Source organism: Anolis carolinensis, unplaced genomic scaffold (genome assembly GCF_035594765.1).
Source record: "Anolis carolinensis isolate JA03-04 unplaced genomic scaffold, rAnoCar3.1.pri scaffold_15, whole genome shotgun sequence".
Classification (NCBI taxonomy): Eukaryota; Metazoa; Chordata; class Lepidosauria; order Squamata; family Dactyloidae; genus Anolis; species Anolis carolinensis.
In genome coordinates, this window is record NW_026943826.1 from 11,197,091 (window position 1) to 11,215,483 (window position 18,393).

An 18,393-nucleotide genomic window follows, 5' to 3' on the forward strand; every position below is an offset into this window, starting at 1 on the left:
TACGAGACACTTTTCAAAGCTTCCTTAATAATAATTTTTTTGGAAAAAAAAATAAATTCCTATTTGGGATTTCAACCCTAATGGCGATCCCGACTTGCCAAAACATGACTTTCCTAGCAGGTGACTTTCATCAAGTGCCTCTGAAATAGTACCTAAATGAATTAGCAATAAAATGGACTTAGGCCCACCGGTGGGAGCCTCCATTAATCTTGGTTTAATCACTCGAGAGATGCCATTCACTTTTCTTAAGAAGTCGCATTTTTCTCCCCGATTTCATAAAAGTAACATATTTCTAATGAAACGGCTCGGCTTGAATTAAAAAACCCCAAAGGTTTATGCAGATTTGCGTTTTGATTACCGCTGGCATGGGCTCTTAGCCGGCTCCGGAAGGTAGGCTCGTACTGAAAGGGGCCCAGCATGGCGTTCGTCATATTCTTTGAAATAAAATACCGCACTTGTACTTAGTGGCTTTAATCAGCTCTGACTTTTGATAACCCAACAATAGCTAATTAGAATAACACCTGCCTTCGGAGTCATGTCATGGAGGTTACTGCCAACGAGAAACCGTGTATCTTAGCTGCGGGATTATTATAGCGTTGGAAAAGCTATCGGCGGAAAACACTGACTCTGACACGCCGCGAGTCTTGGTCGCCATTAGGCAATCTCGCTTTTTTTTTTTTGCGCCCCGTGAGGCATTTTTGGTCCCCCTTTCGGCCCACCTCCGCCACACGCCTCTCTCTTTTTTTTTTCCGTGTCAGGAGCAACAAGAGTTGCCTCTCCCTGACAGAAGCTAAAGGGAATTATTGCGAAGGAGGTGAGGACACAACATCCGCACAACATATACATTCATTGCTGTAATTGTTGCCATCCATAGCTCCAAATCGTATGTGTTAGGGTTGTGCTTTCGGGGTAAACCTCGTCCCGTTTCGTGTCGCAGCTTTCACGACGGAACTGAGGACACAACATCCACACAACATATACATTCGTTGTTGCCTCTTGCTTCAAATCATATGTGTTAGAGTTGTGCTTTCGGGGTAAACCTCGTCCCATTTGTTGCCATCCATTAGCTCCAAATCGTATGTGTTAGAGTTGTGCTTTCGGGGTAAACCTCGTCCCATTTGTTGCCATCCATTAGCTCCAAATCGTATGTGTTAGAGTTGTGCTTTCAGGGTAAACCTCGTCCCATTTGTTGCCATCCATTAGCTCCAAATCATATGTGTTAGAGTTGTGCTTTCGGGGTAAACCTCGTCCCATTTGTTGCCATCCATTAGCTCCAAATCGTATGTGTTAGAGTTGTGCTTTTGGGGTAAACCTCGTCCCATTTGTTGCCATCCATTAGCTCCAAATCGTATGTGTTAGGGTTGTGCTTTCGGGGTAAACCTCGTCCCGTTTCGTGTCGCGGCTTTCACGACGGAACTGAGGACACAACATCCACACAACATATACATTCGTTGTTGCCTCTTGCTTCAAATCATATGTGTTAGAGTTGTGCTTTCGGGGTAAACCTCGTCCCATTTGTTGCCATCCATTAGCTCCAAATCGTATGTGTTAGAGTTGTGCTTTCGGGGTAAACCTCGTCCCGTTTCGTGTCGCAGCTTTCACGATGGAACTGAGGACACAACATCCGCACAACATATACATTCGTTGCTGTAATTGTTGCTATCCATAGCTCCAAATCATATGTGTTAGGGTTGTGCTTTCGGGGTAAACCTCGTCTCGTTTCGTGTCACGGCTTTCACGATGGAACTGAGGACACAACATGCGCACAACATATGCATTCATTGTTGCATCTCACTGCCATCTATAGCTCCAAATCATATGTGTTAGGGTTGTGCTTTCAGGGTAAACCTCGTCCCGTTTCGTGTCGCGGCTTTCACGATGGAACTGAGGACACAACATCCGCACAATAATAATAATACATCACATATGCATATGGAAGAAGCAAGTAAACAAACACATGTTTCCAAATCTTTCCAGAGCCTTTAAACATTTCAAATCCTTTTACTCTCATCTGCTTTCAGAAGTAAGTTATTCAATCACTTCCACTGTCAGACGCGCCGGTTTTCGGAGCCATATATTGTTGTCTCGTTGAGGACGATCTTTGACGCGTTAATTTTGCTCGGAAACTACTTCTTTTCTTTTCTCCTCTGGCCATTCAAGCAAAACAAGACACGGACTTTGTATAGACCTCTCTAACAAGTGCTGGAGTGTTAACAACCCAATGATAAAGTGATGGATGTGTCCTGCTCCGGGCAAAAAAAGAAGGTAAGCGAGGAGGCGAGAGGATCCCCGTTCCTTTCCAGGTCGAGCAGGAGATTAAGCCCCCCAGTGAAGTCCCCTCAACGTCACTATCGGTCTCTCCGAGCCCTATGATTTCCCATTTCTGTGAAATGGATCCTACCATTTAAAAAAACATAAGAGAGAAAGAGACGTGTGGGAAACCCAACAATGTAAATCGGCGGAGTTTTCCCGGCAGAGTTGCCCTGCGGCGCCGGCACTTTCCTCGCCCTTGAGCTTTGGTAGTTGGGCCCATTATACTTGCCTGCCTGCGGGCTGACAATTTAGATCTCTTAACTGTTCAATGTATACATATATATACGTATTATTTAAATGTACTTAGTAAATAGATCGAGTGCGGCACGTCTCAGCAGAGCTCCGGTTAAATACCTCGTAGTTGCGTAACAAGAAATGCTACCGCTTATTAACCAGAAGGTAACGCACGCTCCAGCATTGCACTACAATGTTCCAGGACCACCCGCAATAAGTGAAAATCCGCAAAGTAGGGACACTATATTTATTTTAATATTTAGACATTATTTTAGTAGTTATTAGGTATGTCCAAAAAATCGTTTTGAATCTTATATCGGATTTATATCGGATTGTTCTCGCTTTTTGGGACGCATTCCAAGACGTTGTCTCACGGTGCAACCAGCAATGTAACTTGAACCATCGTTGGCCCATTCTCTAATTGTCTCTTAATGTTTCGTTAATTTTTCCCCAAATTTTTTTAAAATATATATTTTTAAAAATATTTTTAAAAATAGTGTATTATAAAAAGTTATGAAAAATCGCCAAAAATCGTAGGATACAGGAAATGTTCTACAGTTTATTGAGCTTACTAACTAACTAACTAAGTAAGAGGCGCTCAGCTGCAGGCAGGCACATGCTTTAGGGAGGTTTCACTTACCTTTTTATTCTAGAGGAGAGGTGCTCAGCTGCAGGCGGGTTGCACGCCACACATGCACTCTCCAAGGCAAGGAGGCAAGTTCTGTTCTTGCTCTGGAAGAGGCGCTCGGCTGCAGGCAGGATGCACAATGAAGGGGAATGGGTTCCGCGCACTACTCTATAAGCCAACCAAAAAATTTAATCTTGGTGCCTTGATTTTTAGACCTGTTCCTGGGGTTATTTGGGGAGCTGATTCAGAAAATTGCATTGGATAGACCCCATCAGCTCCTGCTTCTTCAATATGGTTATCATGTTTTTCTATAAAGATCGGTATATGCCATATGTTCTAGAGCTGATAGGTGAAAATTGGTGCCATGTCTGGAATGAGCAGGTCAAATATACCCAGAAACAGGACTAGCGTTTGGGGCACCAAAAGAGTGTGTGTGTGTGGCGTGCTGGGCACAGAGCGCCCGCACCACCAGTACCTGCAGCTGAGCGCCTCTTACTCTAGAGCAAGAGGCACTTGGCTGCAGGCACTGGCAGGCACAGGCACTCCTGCATGCCATACATACACTCTCCTTGGAAATTGTGTGTGTGAGAGAGACGTGCAGGGCCCAGAGTGCCCACACCACCAGTGCCTGCCACTGAGTGCCTCTTACTCTAGAGCAAGAGGCGCTTGGCTGCAGGCACTGGCAGGCACAGGCACTCCTGCATGCCACACATACACTCTCCTTGGAAATTGTGTGTGTGAGAGAGACGTGCAGGGCCCAGAGTGCCCACACCACCAGTGCCTGCCACTGAGTGCCTCTTACTCTAGAGCAAGAGGCGCTTGGCTACAGGCACTGGCAGGCACGGGCGCTCCTGCATGCCACACACACACTCTCCTTAGAAAGAGAGTGTGTGTGTGTGGCGTGCTGGGCTCAGAGCACCCGCATCACCAGTGCCTGCAGCTGAACAAAGCTGAGAAGAAACTACAGGTAAGAAGAAGCCTCCTTAAAGCGTGTTCCGGGAAGCCCCCCCCCCCCCCCGCCCCCGTAATGAGCCAATAGAAAACGAATTTTGTGGCACCAAAGAGCGAAAACAGATATCTCTCTTCACGATTTCGGGAGGCTTCCAAAAAACGGATCGGTGCCCTCCACTGAAAGCATGAAACGGGTCAAGGTTTACTCCGAATGCACAACCCTAATTGCCATATTATGTACTGACAGGCAACTTGAAGGCACAAAAAGAGAGTTTCAATAAAAACAGCAAAAACGTTCAGTGGTATTTCTCAGTCTGCCACTCAATGAAACCGGGTGGACAGAAATGTCACTGGATTTGACAATTTCAACAAAAGTCGCATTCATACACTTTCTGGGACTTGCTGATAGAAAAGATGCAGGTTGCTTTGAGTCAGCGAGGCAAAGAGAAACAAGACGTGCTCCAACACAATGGACATATTTTTACAATGTGGGCACGGAGAGAAATGCTCAGAAATCATATGGGAAGAAGTCATCAATGTTGTGTATAAGCGAGGGAAAACGTGGCACACGACGAGACAAAGACAAGAACTCACAACGGTGGGATTCAGAGAAATGCAACGAGAAGGAACTCCAATTTTCGTACCGTGTTCCTGAGTTCCATCCTAAAATCCATTGACCGGGCCGCCTGCCGTCCATCCGCCCAGCCTTCAGACAGTCACCACTTGGGACCGCCATGATGAATGGCCAGTTTACAAGGCTGTCATGCCATTGCCCTCCTCTGGGAAATGTGGGAGTCTCTCAAAACAGCTTATTACCAACCTGTGGCGAAGGCAATGATCAATCACGCTGATCGGATATGGCAAACTTTGCCACCGATACAAAGAAGATGCCCAGCTGCTGGGTGTGAGGTTAACATGACAAATGAGAGCAGGGAGCAAAAACAACGTCAAGAGAGGGGCGGCGGGTGGAATGGGGACCTGAGAGCACATTCAGTGGCGGGGCGGAGTGCGGCAAAGCCATGACAACTTAACAGCAATGCTCTGCTTTAACCCCAGGCACACACGTCCAACATATTCTTGTGCCTTTGCTGTAAACAATCCACATAGTGAGTAAGAGGCGCTCAGCTGCAGGTACTGGTGGTGCAGACGCTCTGAGCCCTGTATGTCTCTCTTTCACACACTCTTTCCAAGGAGAGTGCATGTGTGGCATGCAGGAGCACCCGCAGTTGCCAGCGCCTGCAGCCAAGCACCTCTTACTCTAGAATAAGAGGTGCTCAGCTGCAGGTACTGGTGGTGCAGACACTCTGAGCCCTGTATGTCTCTCTTTCACACACTCTTTCCAAGGAGAGTGCATGTGTGGCATGCAGGAGCACCCGCAGTTGCCAGCGCCTGCAGCCAAGCACCTCTTACTCTAGAATAAGAGGTGCTCAGCTGCAGGTACTGGTGGTGCAGACACTCTGAGCCCTGTATGTCTCTCTTTCACACACTCTTTCCAAGGAGAGTGCATGTGTGGCATGCAGGAGCACCCGCAGTTGCCAGCGCCTGCAGCCAAGCACCTCTTACTCTAGAATAAGAGGTGCTCAGCTGCAGGTACTGGTGGTGCGGGCACTCTGAGCCCTGCATGCCTCTCTCTCACACAGTCTTTCCAAGGAGAGCGCATGTGTGGCATGCAGGAGCACCCGTGGCTGCCAGCGCCTGCAGCCAAGTACCTCTTACTCTAGAATAAGAGGTGCTTGGCTGCAGGCACTGGTGGGACTTGCTGATAGAAAGACAATCTCTCTTTCCAAGAAGAGTGTGTGTGTGTGGCATGCAGGTGAGGCACTCAGCTGCAGGCACTGGGCACTTCTCCATGGCCCAGAAAGCATGTGTGGCATGCAGACCCAGAAAGAACTGGCGCCTGCCAGTGCCTGCAGCCGAGCGCCTCTTACTCTGTTGCTGAAAACCAGGCCAGGACCCGGGACCCACTCCTGCCTGCTTTCATATCAAACTGCTTTTCATACAGGAAGGGTCTTTTTTGTTCCAGGCTCCCAAAGAAACGAAAGACACAAAAGAAACGAAGTAAACACGAGAAACGAATTCTTTGCACAACTCTAATGGCAACCTTAGAGTTTTCCTTAGGCAATGAACACTCAAAGGAAGCTTTTCCAATTCCTTCCTTCAAAATATAGCCTACAACAGTTGGTATTTGTTGGTAGTCTTCAATATGTCATCCATTCAATTATTATTATTATTATTATTATTGTTGTTGTTGTTGTTGTTGTTGTTGTTGTTGTTGTTGTATGACACAGCAAACAAGATAGATATGCTGGATTTCGTTTCACAAAATCACAAGTCGAACACTTCCCAAGTGTCTAGGACTGTGTGATGTATTTTCGGATGATGTGTGCAGATCCCAGTAGGGTGGCCTTTTGTAGTTGGCAGATCGTAATTTTGTCAATGTCTATTGTTTCCAAATGCCGGCTGAGATCTTTTGGCACGGCACCCAGTGTGCCCATCACCACCGGGACCACTTGTACTCGTTTCTGCCAGAGTCTTTGAAGTTCAGTCTTGAGGTCCTGATAGCGGCTGAGTTTTTCCTGTTGTTTTTCATCAATGCGACTGTCAACTGGGATGGCGACATCAATATATTATTATTATTATTATTATTATTATTATTATTATTATTATTATTATTATCCAAAGCTCTGGCTCGTCTTGCTTTTTCTCCATTGGGCCTTCCCTTCCCATCGAACCACCGCTGAGTTATTTCCCGCTTCTAGAAAATACAGTTTTTAATCTTAATGAAAGATTGAATGCCCACCGAAGTGTAAAATAAACCACTGTGATACAAGTGTGGCCTGATCAATCAAATCTACGTAGTTCGCAGAAAAGTACCTGTATGGGTTATATATATATCTATATATCTATATATATATTCGAATGCCTGTAATAATAAGAGACGTTTATTAGTGCCCATAAAGCTGTTGGAATTTAATCCTTCTCTAAATAATACCAACAGCATTAAAACAAATCTCTCCAAAGCAAGCACAAGTGTGCTATAAACGGCCGGCAACGCACAGCTTAAAAGCCATTACGGGGAAACCCTGAAAGATTCATAGACTGTAGTCGTGATTGGAGGCTCGGCCCTAGATCGGGAAACCCCTGCAATTACAACGGGCAGCCCTGGCAATATAGCCTCGCGGAGTTTTAGCCGAGTGATTGGCAATGTGTTTCCGTGCAAAAAATAAAAACTCTGCATATGGATTAATTGGAATCCTGGCTGTGGCCATGGGCAGCCCTTTGAAGTTGGCTGCTTCAACACTCCCCTTGTATTTATCATGTGAGAAGTGAACTGAGGTTCTCTAGAGTAAGAGGCGCTCGGCTGCAGGCACTGGTGGGGCAGGCATTGTGGGCCCTGCAAGTCATGGACAATCTCTCTTTCCAAGAAGAGTGTGTGTGTGGCATGAAGCGAGGCATTCGGCTGCAGGCACTGGGCATTCCTGCATGGCCCAGAAAGCGATGGCAACTGCCAGTGCCTGCAGCTGAGCACCTCTTACTCTGTGATGCTGAAAAGCAGGCCAGGAGCCTGGACCCACTTCTGCCTGCTTTTGTGTTGAACTTATTTTCATACAGGAAGGGGCTTTCGTGTTCCAGGCTTCCAAAGAAACAAAAGACACGAAAAAAAACGAAGTAAATGCGAGAAACTAATTCTGTGCACAACTCTAATGGCAACCTTAAAGTTTTCCTTAGGCAATGAACACTCAAAGGAGGCTTTGCCAATTCCTTCCTTCAAAATATAGCCTACAGAAGTTGGTATTTGTTGGCAGTTTTCAATATGTCATCCATTCAAATTATTGTTGTTATTATTATTATTATTATTATGACACAGCAAACAAGATAGACATGCTGGATTTCGTATCACAAAATCACAAGTCGAACACTTCCGAAGTGTCTAGGACTGTGTGATGCATTATTATTATTATTATTATTATTATTATTATTATTATTATTATTATTATTATTATTGTATGACACAGCAAACAAGATAGATATGCTGGATTTCGTATCACAAAATCACAAGTCGAACACTTCCCAAGTGTCTAGGACTGTGAGATGTATTATTATTATTATTATTATTATTATTATTATTATTATTATTATTATTATTATTATTTGAAACAAAACAAGATGAGTCCACAGCAGACACTCTGCTTGCTGTTGTATATTATTATTATTATTATTATTATTATTATTATTATTATTATTATTATTTTATTATGACACAGCAAACAAGATAGACATACTGGATTTCGTATCACAAAATCACAAGTCAAACACTTCCCAAGTGTTTGGGACTGTGTGATGTATTTTCGGATTATTATTATTATTATTATTATTATTATTATTATTATTATTATCCACTTGCTTTTTCTCCATTGGGCCTTCCCTTCCCATCAAATCACCGCTGAGTTCTGGGCCCAGCATGCCACACACACACTCTCTTTCCAAGGAGAGTGTATGTGTGGCATGCATCAAAGTTGTAATGTATTTGAAATCACAAAGTTTAAAAACAACAACAAGAAGAAGAAGAACTTGGCATTATACTAAATGTCTGACCAGTAGCTGGCCACTTGGAGTGCTTCTGATGTTGCTGTAAAAAGGTTCGGAGAGCTTGGAATATTCAATTAGATGGATTAGGAATCAGCTGATTTTCTCTGTAATAGGCAGTAAGAGCACCTAAAGCTTCAGAAAACTTTCATCTGACCATTCAAAGCTTGGACGGTGATGGCTTGATCATCAACATGGATGAGCTTTGAATATTCAATAACATTGATTACGAATTAGTTGCTTTTCCCTGTAATAGGCAGTAAGAGAACCTAAAGCTTCAGAAATTTTCCGTTTGACTATTTCAAAGCTCCCTGTTTGGGCAGTGATGGCATGATCGTCAACATAGATGAGCTTTGAATATTCAATAACATTGATTACGAATTAGTTGCTTTTCCCTGTAATAGGCAGTAAGAGAACCTAAAGCTTCAGAAATTTTCCGTTTGACTATTTCAAAGCTCCCTGTTTGGGCAGTGATGGCATGATCGTCAACATAGATGAGCTTTGAATATTCAATAACATTGATTACGAATTAGTTGCTTTTCCCTGTAATAGGCAGTAAGAGAACCTAAAGCTTCAGAAAATTATCATCTGACCATTCAAAGCTCCCTATTTGGGCGGTGATGGCTCGATCGTCAGCATAGATGAGCTTTGAATATTCAGTAACATTGATTACGAATCAGTTGCTTTTCTCTGTAATAGGCAGTAGGCATGTCCGATCAATGAAAAAAATGTTTCAATTCTCGTTTCTAAAGTAGGGGGCTCTGGCGCTTCGATATAGAAAGTATTTCTGATTTTTTCACCCAAAAATTTCAGATATTTCCAAAAATTCGTAATGATTCTAAATGTTTCTAAAATGGCGAATGCGCATGCGCAATCGCTACACACTGGGCTTGTATGGCAATCTTCCATGTGGACGCAGAGGACGTTAGCCCCCACCTTTGCATCCATCATGGAAGCTTCTGATTGGCCGGGGAGCGGCAGCCATGTTAGGCTGCGCTAAGCTCCCATTCAAGGTAGGTTGCAGAAACAAAAAAATTTTAAAAAAATATTTTTAAAAATATTAGACAATTAGAGAATGGGCCAACAATGGTTCGAATTACATTGCTGGTTGCGCTGTGAGACAATGTCTTGGAATGCATATCAAAAAGCGAGAACTATCCGAAATAATTCCGATATACGATTCAAAACGATTTTTTGGACATGTCTAATAGGCAGTAAGAGCACCTAAAGCTTCAGATGAGCTTTGAATATTCAATTATATGGATTAGGACTCAGCTGCTTTTCCCTGTAATAGACAGTAAGAGCACCTAAAGCTTCAGATGAGCTTTGAATAATCAATTGGATGGATGAATAATCAGCACTAAGAGCACCTCAATCTTTGGAGAGCTTCTGTTCTATAGATTTTGGGGTGATTACGGTCTTTTTGGAGCATGAGAGAAGCCTCGTAGTAACGGTGAGGCCGCAGAATATATTTTACAATAAGTTCTCCGTATCCGCGCATTCCGTTTCCACAAAACCCTCGAGCACTTCTTTCTTTCCAATGGTTTCTCAGTGCAAGTTCTCCTCCGTCCCTCGTAAACAGGGCTTGCCCAGGCATTTGATGTGACGGAACGATTGTGGCTTCGCACCTGAACAAACTCCCCGTTGAATGAAGGTCACGCCGAAACACCTCTCGTTCTGGAAATTACTCAGCGTCTTCGCTTTGTCTCGCCGAGCCCAGTGCAAACAGCGCGCCGGGTTTGCTGAAAGATTGTCGGTTCATCCTACAGGAGAAAGGGTTAGTTTACGGTTACAGAAGGATATAATCCAGGAAAATGGTTTGTGTGTATTGGTGGAAGGGTAGTCATCCGAATTCCCCCCGCCCCCATATAAGCATTGAATTATTGTATATCTATATATATAAATGAGTGATGGCATCACGGCGACCGACAAAACAACAAAACTAAAGGCTCTCCAACCTCGAAATTTGATAACACAACCCATCATCCACGCCTCCAGGTTGATACAACAAAAAGAAAAGAAAAATAAAGTCCTAATTAGAGGGAGAGGAAGACTTGTTTTTATCCAATTGCTGCCAGTTAGAAGGCTAAGCTCCACCCACACATGACCTTGGAGGAGTCTACGGACAACGCCGGCTCTTCGGCTTAGAAATGGAGATGAGCCCCAACCCCCAGAGTCAGACACGACTGGACTTAACGTCAGGGGAAAACCTTTACCAGGAGACAGGCAGAGTTAGGCCTCACTTAGGCCTCTTCCACACTGCCTATAAAATACAGATTATCTGATTTGAACTGGATTATATGGCAGAGTAGACTCAAGGCCCTTCCACACAGCTATATAACCCATTTATAATGGACTTAATGTCAGGGGAAAAGCTTTACCCTTGACCTTAACTACCACCAATTCCTCAATACTTTATTTCCCATACCACCAGACTTCGCCACAGCAACGCGTGGCCGGGCACAGATAGTATCTTTATATTTACATTTTAATATATTCATATTGTAAGATTAGGAATACATGGGGTGTTGTGTAGTTTCCGGGCTGTATGGTTGCATTCTAAGATGCCAGTAGCCACAGATGCAGGCGAAACGTCAGGAGGAGATGCTGCTCGAACACATGGCTGCACAGCCCGGAAACGACACAACAACACTGCCGTGATTCATGCCAAGTTTGGTCCAAATCCATCCTTGTTCGAGTCCACAGTGCTGTCTGGATGTAGGCGAACTACAATTCCCAAACTCAAGGCCAATGCCCACCAAACCCTTCCAGTGTTTCTTGTTGGTTGTGGGAGTTTTGTGGGCTGGAATATAATACTTTCCACAGTAGAAATTTGTGCAGAATTGAAGCCATGTGTACAAAACTTTGCAAAACTTCTTTAACTTGAGGAAAAGCAAATACACAATACACACAACACACACATATATATATTCATATTGCATGTGACAAGCTATGAATTTCTGATGATTGTTTGGAGAGCTACTGGTTGCAAAAACGAAACCTCCTTTGCCACATTTTAGCATTTATTTTTCACTTGAAATAGATTATAAACACTGTATCAAGACGCCCTCTGTTGATAAAAGCCATTTCTGCAAGTATTTCTGTCTCCTCGAAAAGGCCCCAACGAAATTTCCTCCGTGGATGGTATTGTTATGATTTTTATGTGTTAGGGAAAACTGCCCTAAAAATACAGCAGAGCATCTAAAAATGTAAACGGGATACTTATCGTTGAGCATTCAGCTCACAGCAAGCAGAGCGTGAAGTGTCATGTGGCTGTAATATAATTTAGAGCTTAGGAGGCAGAGTCCAGAGTACAGAATGTTAGTAACTCCCCAAAACACAGCAAAGCACCCAAAAATATAGCAGGATACTTAAAGTTGAGCATTCAGCTCACAGCAAGCAGAGCGTGAAGTGTCATGTGGCTGTAATATAATTTAGAGCTTAGGAGGCAAAGATCCGGAGTTTAAAGTGTTAAGATTTTCTGTTAGGGAAAACACTCCAAAACACAGCAAAGCACCCAAAAATACAAAGCAGGGTATTTATAGTTGAGCATTCAGCTCACAGCAAGCAGAGCGTGAAGTGCCATGTGACTTTAAAGAATTTAGAGTTTAGGACGCAAAGTTTTAGGATTTTCTGTTAGGGACAACTCCCAAAAACACAGCACAGCATCCAAAAAATATAAACAGACAGGATACTTATCGTTGATCATTCAGCTCACAGCAAGCAGAGCATGAAGTGTCATGTGGCTGTAATATAATTTAGAGCTCAGGAGGCAAAGATCCAAAGTTGAAAGTGTTAGAATTTTCTGTGAGGGAAAACTCTCCAAAACACAGAAGAGCACCCAAAAGTATGCAAAAGCAGGATATTTATAGTTAAGTATTCAGCTCACAGCAAGCAGAGCGTGAAGTGCCATGTGGCTTTAAAGAATTTAGAGCTTAGGAGGCAAAGTTTTAGGATTTTCTGTTGGGGAAAAGTGGGATTTATATATCTCCAGGGTGGGAGAAAGAACTCTTGTCTGTCGGAGGCGAGTGTGAATGTTGCAACTGGACACCTTGATTAGTATCGAGTGGCCTTGCAGCTTCAAGGCCTGGCTGCTTCCTGCCCGGGGGAATCCTTGGTTGGGAGGTGTTACCTGGCCTTACACAGGTTGCCAGTGGCTTTGAAGGCTGAACGCCCATCTGTCGGGAGGGTTTTGATTGTGTCTTCCTACACGGCAGGAGGGGTCAGACTAGATGGCCTTTGGGGTTCTCTTCTAACTCTATGATGTTATGATTCGATCCCGGGTTTTTCAAATTACGGAGATTCTAGCCCCGAGCCGTATGTCTCTGAGACATCGGAACCGTTCGATACATTGAACCGCCGGCCTCGCAACAGCGGAACCATATAAATGTTAATGTCATTTTTTTTCCAGCAAAAAAATAAAATAAAAATAGGAAACAGCAACATCAATTACAGCAGTTTGAAAACAGCAGCGTCAGCAGCCTCGGATGTTTCCTCTCTCCCATTAAAAGTAATTGAATTAAGTCGGTGGGGAGACGAATAGTTTTTGTGTTTTGTGGGCCACGCGAAACATAGAGAGCGGTTTCTCCATAACATTAAGTCGGATCGAGTACGACTCTGGGGGTTCGTGCTCACTTCCGTTTCTAAGCCGAAGAGCCGGCGCTGTCCGTAGACACCTCCGAGGTCATGTAGTTGGAACGATTGCGTGGAGCGCCGAAATCTTCCCACCCGAAGCAATACCTATTCATCTACTCATATTTGCATGTTTTCGAAACTGCTTGGTTGGCGCAAATGTGAATATTCCCATTGCTCACCTTGATTAGCATTGAATAGCCTTGCAGCTTCAACGTTTGTCTGCTTCCTGCCTGGGGGAATCCTTGGTTGATTTATTACTTATTTATTTAGAGTGTTTATTTTCTCGTCCACACAGGGTGGAGCACAATGCACATAGACATGGCAAACATTCTATGCCATTAGATATGCGACATATAGTCCTTGATGGTAGTACTTCCTCATTCCTTTCTGCCATTAGACATACGACATATATAGACAGACACAGAGGCAATTTAACAATTTCTGGCTACTGGCTTCATGAGGGTATGTTCGATTCCGGCCACACGGGGGAGGTGCTGCTTCATCGTCCACTTGTGACACCCAAGCCCTTGATGGTAGTACTTCCTCATTCCTTTCCGCCATTAGACATACGACATATATAGACAGACACAGAGGCAATTTAACATTTTTCCAGCTTCCGGCTTCATGAGGGTATGCTTTATTCCAGCCACAAGGGGGAGCTATTGCTTCATCGTTTACTTGTGACACCAAGTCCTTAATGGAGTATTTCCTCATTCTTTCTGCATGCTTTTGGCAATTTTATGGTGTTGTAAATTAGCTAAATTAGCCTCCCCGCATAAAGCGGTACCTACATTTCCTACCTGACAGATGCAACAGTCTTTCGAGCTGCTTAGGTCAACAGCGAGCTAGCCTATTACTGGTCGGGAGCTTAACCTGCATGCTGCTGGCAATTTTATGGTGTTGTAAATTAGTTAAATTAGCCTCCCCGCATAAAGCGGTACCTAAATTTCCTACTCGACAGATGCAACTGTCTTTTGAGCTGCTTAGATCAACAGCGAGCTAGGCTATTAATGGGCGGGAACTCAACCTGACCGAGGCTTCGATCTCATGACGTCTCGGTCAGTAGCATACCCTGACAAATTGCCTCTGTGTCTGTCTATATATGTCATATGCCTAATGGCGAAAAGGAATGAGGAAGTACTACCATCAAGGGCTCGGGTGTCACAGTGAACGATGAAGCGGCAGCTCCCCCTGTGGCCGGAATTGAGCCTACCCTCATGAGGCTGGAAGCTGGAAAAATGTTAAATTGTTTCTGTGTCTGTCTATATATGTCATATGTCTAATGGCGGAAAGGAATGAGGAAGTACTACCATCAAGGGCTCGGGTGTCACAGTGAACGATGAAGCGGCAGCTCCCCCTGTGGCTGGACCCGAGCATAGCCTCATGAGGCCAGAAGCTGGAAAAATGTTAAATTACCTCTGTGTCTGTCTATATATGTCACATGTCTAATGGCAGAAGGTAATGAGAAAGTACTACCATCAAGGGCTCAGGTGTCACAGTGGACGATGAAGTGGCAGCTCCCTCTGTGGCTGGAATCGAGCATAGTATCATGAGGCCAGAAGCTGGAAAAATGTTAAATTACCTCTGTGTCTGTCTATATATGTCACATGTCTAATGGCAGAAGGGAATGAGAAAGTACTACCATCAAGGGCTCGGGTGTCACAGTGGACAATGAAGCGGCAGCTCCCCCTGTGTCTGGAATCGAGCATAGCGTCATGAGGCCAGAAGCTGGAAAAATGTTGAATTACCTCTGTGTCTGTCTATATATGTCGTATGTCTAATAATGGCATTGAATGTTTGCCATGTAGATATGCATTGTGATTGGGGTGAGAAAGAAAAGTGGAATATAAATACTGTAAAATAAATAAATACATGAGAGAGTCGGGAAATTGGCCCGGGGACCGCCTCCCTCCCAAAGTGGAGAGGCATCAGCGAGGCGGTTGCACATTTCAAAATATTGTATCATTCTCAAACGCCGGCCCCCATTAGGCGGCTGAAACCGGATACGCCAATTTGAACTCGGAACAAGAATGCGAGCCTGTGTTTGCCGAGACGAGAGGCAGCCGTCGCCCCCCCCCCCCCCCCCAAAAAAAAAACGAAATCCCTGGAGCTGTCTTTCAGGGAGTGATAGTTACGGAAATTAGCCGGGCAGAAATGCGTGCGGATCATTCATCGGGAATCTTATTAGCTGTCTTCGCCATGTGAGGAGGAGCGGGTCCGGCCTGGTGACATGAGCAGCTGCTTGGACCCAAAGTTATGGAAAATGGGATGATTCGGGGATGTTAAGGTGGACCCCGTGGCTCTCGTTCAGAGCGCAATGCGACAGGTTCGAATCCAGGGATCTGTTCTGGAAAATGTCAAATATCTTCCATTATTATTATTATTATTATTGACACAAAGACAGAATATGACACAGCAAACGAGATCTATACGCTGGACTTTGTATTGTTGTTGTTATGCTTACTAATACTAACCTTATGCGACTTTGAAAGGTGTCTCTTCCAACTCTAGGATTCTGTATTATTATTATTATTGACACAAAGACAGTATGACACAGCAAATGAGATATATATGTTGGATTATTATTATTATTGACACAAAGACATAGTATGACACAGCAAACAAGATCTATATGCTGGATTTTGTATTGTTGTTGTTGTTATGCTTACTAATACTAACCTTATGCGACTTTGAAGGGTGTCTCTTCCAACTCTAGGATTCTGTATTATTATTATTATTATTATTATTATTATTATTATTATTATTATTATTAACATCACAAAGACATATTATGATACAGCAAATGAGATATATGTGCTGGATTGTTATTATTATTATTATTATTATCATCATCATCATCATCACAAAGACACAGTATGACACAGCAAACGAGATCTATATGCTGGATTTTGTATTGTTGTTGTTGTTATGCTTACTAATACTAACCTTATGCGACTTTGAAGGGTGTCTCTTCCAACTCTAGGATTCTGTATTATTATTATTATTATTGACACAAAGACAGAGTATGACACAGCAAACGAGATATATATGCTGGATTATTATTATTATTATTATTATTATTATTATTATTATTATTATTGACACAAAGACATAGTATGACACAGCAAACGAGATCTATATGCTGGACTTTGTATTGTTGTTATGCTTACTAATACTAACCTTATGCGACTTTGAAGGGTGTCTCTTCCAACTCTAGGATTCTGTATTATTATTATTATTATTAGTGACACAAAGACAGAGTATGACACAGCAAACGAGATATATATGCTGGATTATTATTATTATTATTATTATTATTGACACAAAGACATAGTATGACACAGCAAACGAGATCTATATGCTGGACTTTGTATTGTTGTTATGCTTACTAATACTAACCTTATGCGACTTTGAAAGGTGTCTCTTCCAACTCTAGGATTCTGTATTATTATTATTATGTCACAGCAAACAAGATAGATATACTGGATTTTGTATCACAAAATCACAAGTTGAACAGTTCCCAAGTGTCTAGGACTGTGGGATGTATTTTTGGATGATGCGTGCAGATCCCAGTAGGGTGGTATTATTATTATTATCATCATCATCATCATCATCATCATCATCACAAAGACAGAGTATGACACAGCAAACAAGATCTATATGCTGGACTTTGTATTGTTGTTATGCTTACTAATACTAACCTTATGCGACTTTGAAGGGTGTCTCTTCCAACTCTAGGATTCTGTATTATTATTATTATTATTAGTGACACAAAGACATAGTATGACACAGATATAAACAAGATATATATGCTGGATTATTATTATTATTATTATCATCATCATCATCATCATCACAAAGACACAGTATGACACAGCAAACGAGATATATATGCTGGATTATTATTATTATTATTATTATTATTATTATTACTATTGTCACAGAGACATAGTATGACACAGCAAACAAGATCTATATGCTGGACTTTGTATTGTTGTTTTTATGCTTACTAATACTAACCTTATGCGGCTTTGAAGGGTGTCTCTTCCAACTCTAGGATTCTGTATTATTATTATTATTATTATTATCATCATCATCATCATCATCAGCAATCCTATCACTCTGCGTAGGCTCTCCACCTTAAGAGGCACCTGAGAGATAGTGCTTGGGAATATAAAAACGGACATATCTGGCCCCGCCGTTATCTCTCCGGGTTGAACTCTGTTCCTTATGTGTTGAAAGGGATATTTCTTTGACAAGTATAACATAAATAACCTTCACTCTCGACTGCACAACCGTCTTTGGCTGGGTTTAATCACCAGATGAAAACAAGGGACGAGATTATCTCATAAAGGCAAGAATGTCTCCGGTGAGGTTGGTGGAGGAGTGACTTAAGAAGGCATCTACAGTGCAGATTTAATGCGGTTTGAGCCCACTTTAGCTGTCGTGGAACCCTGTATAACTGCACCGAGTCTCTGGGCACAAATTGACGGCAATCATAACCTTATTGAAAAGGGAAAATGATGTCACATCCATTTGGCAAATGTGAATTCATGTAATGGCACACAGGTAACTCAGTTGTTAGACTGTGGAACTGTTTCTCTGGACACTTATCCTTTTGTCAAATGTGAATCTCCATGATCATGTGGAGACCACCTTGTGAAAACCACTAGTCAAGAAAAGCATAATCTTGTTAGAAGTGATATTCATAAACATTCATGTAATGGCACACAGGTAACTCAGCTGTTAGACTGCAGAACTGTGTCCCTGGACACGTATCCTTTTGGCAAATGTGACTCTCCATGAACACATGGAGACCACCTTTTGAAAACCATTAGTCAAGAAAAGGCATGGCCTTGTTGGAAGTCAACCCTTTGAGCAAATGATATTCATACGCATTCATGTAATGGCACACAGGTAACTCAGTTGTTAGACTATGGAACTGTTTCTCTGTTTTTGTCAAATGTGAATCTCCACGAACATATGGAGACCACTAGTCAAGAAAAGCATAATCTTGTTAGAAGTGATATTCATAAACATTCATG

At 42.9% G+C, this 18,393-nt stretch overlaps 1 protein-coding gene and 1 long non-coding RNA gene across 6 annotated transcripts in view; one reads left to right on the plus strand and one right to left on the minus strand.

The window, feature by feature from the left end:
* Window positions 1-18,393, plus strand: part of prdm16 (PR/SET domain 16) — a 311,758-nt gene that overhangs the window by 208,662 nt on the left and 84,703 nt on the right. The gene's annotated exons all lie outside the window — the stretch shown is intronic.
* Window positions 8,510-16,989, minus strand: LOC134294471 (uncharacterized). Of its 2 annotated transcripts, none has more exons than XR_010001358.1 (3): window positions 16,748-16,989; window positions 15,484-15,695; window positions 8,510-10,476 (listed from the first exon to the last, which is right to left on the minus strand). It is a non-coding gene; the product is annotated as an uncharacterized LOC134294471 (long non-coding RNA). The 2 variants fall into 2 exon arrangements; XR_010001359.1 differs by lacking the exon at window positions 16,748-16,989 and adding an exon at window positions 15,823-16,078.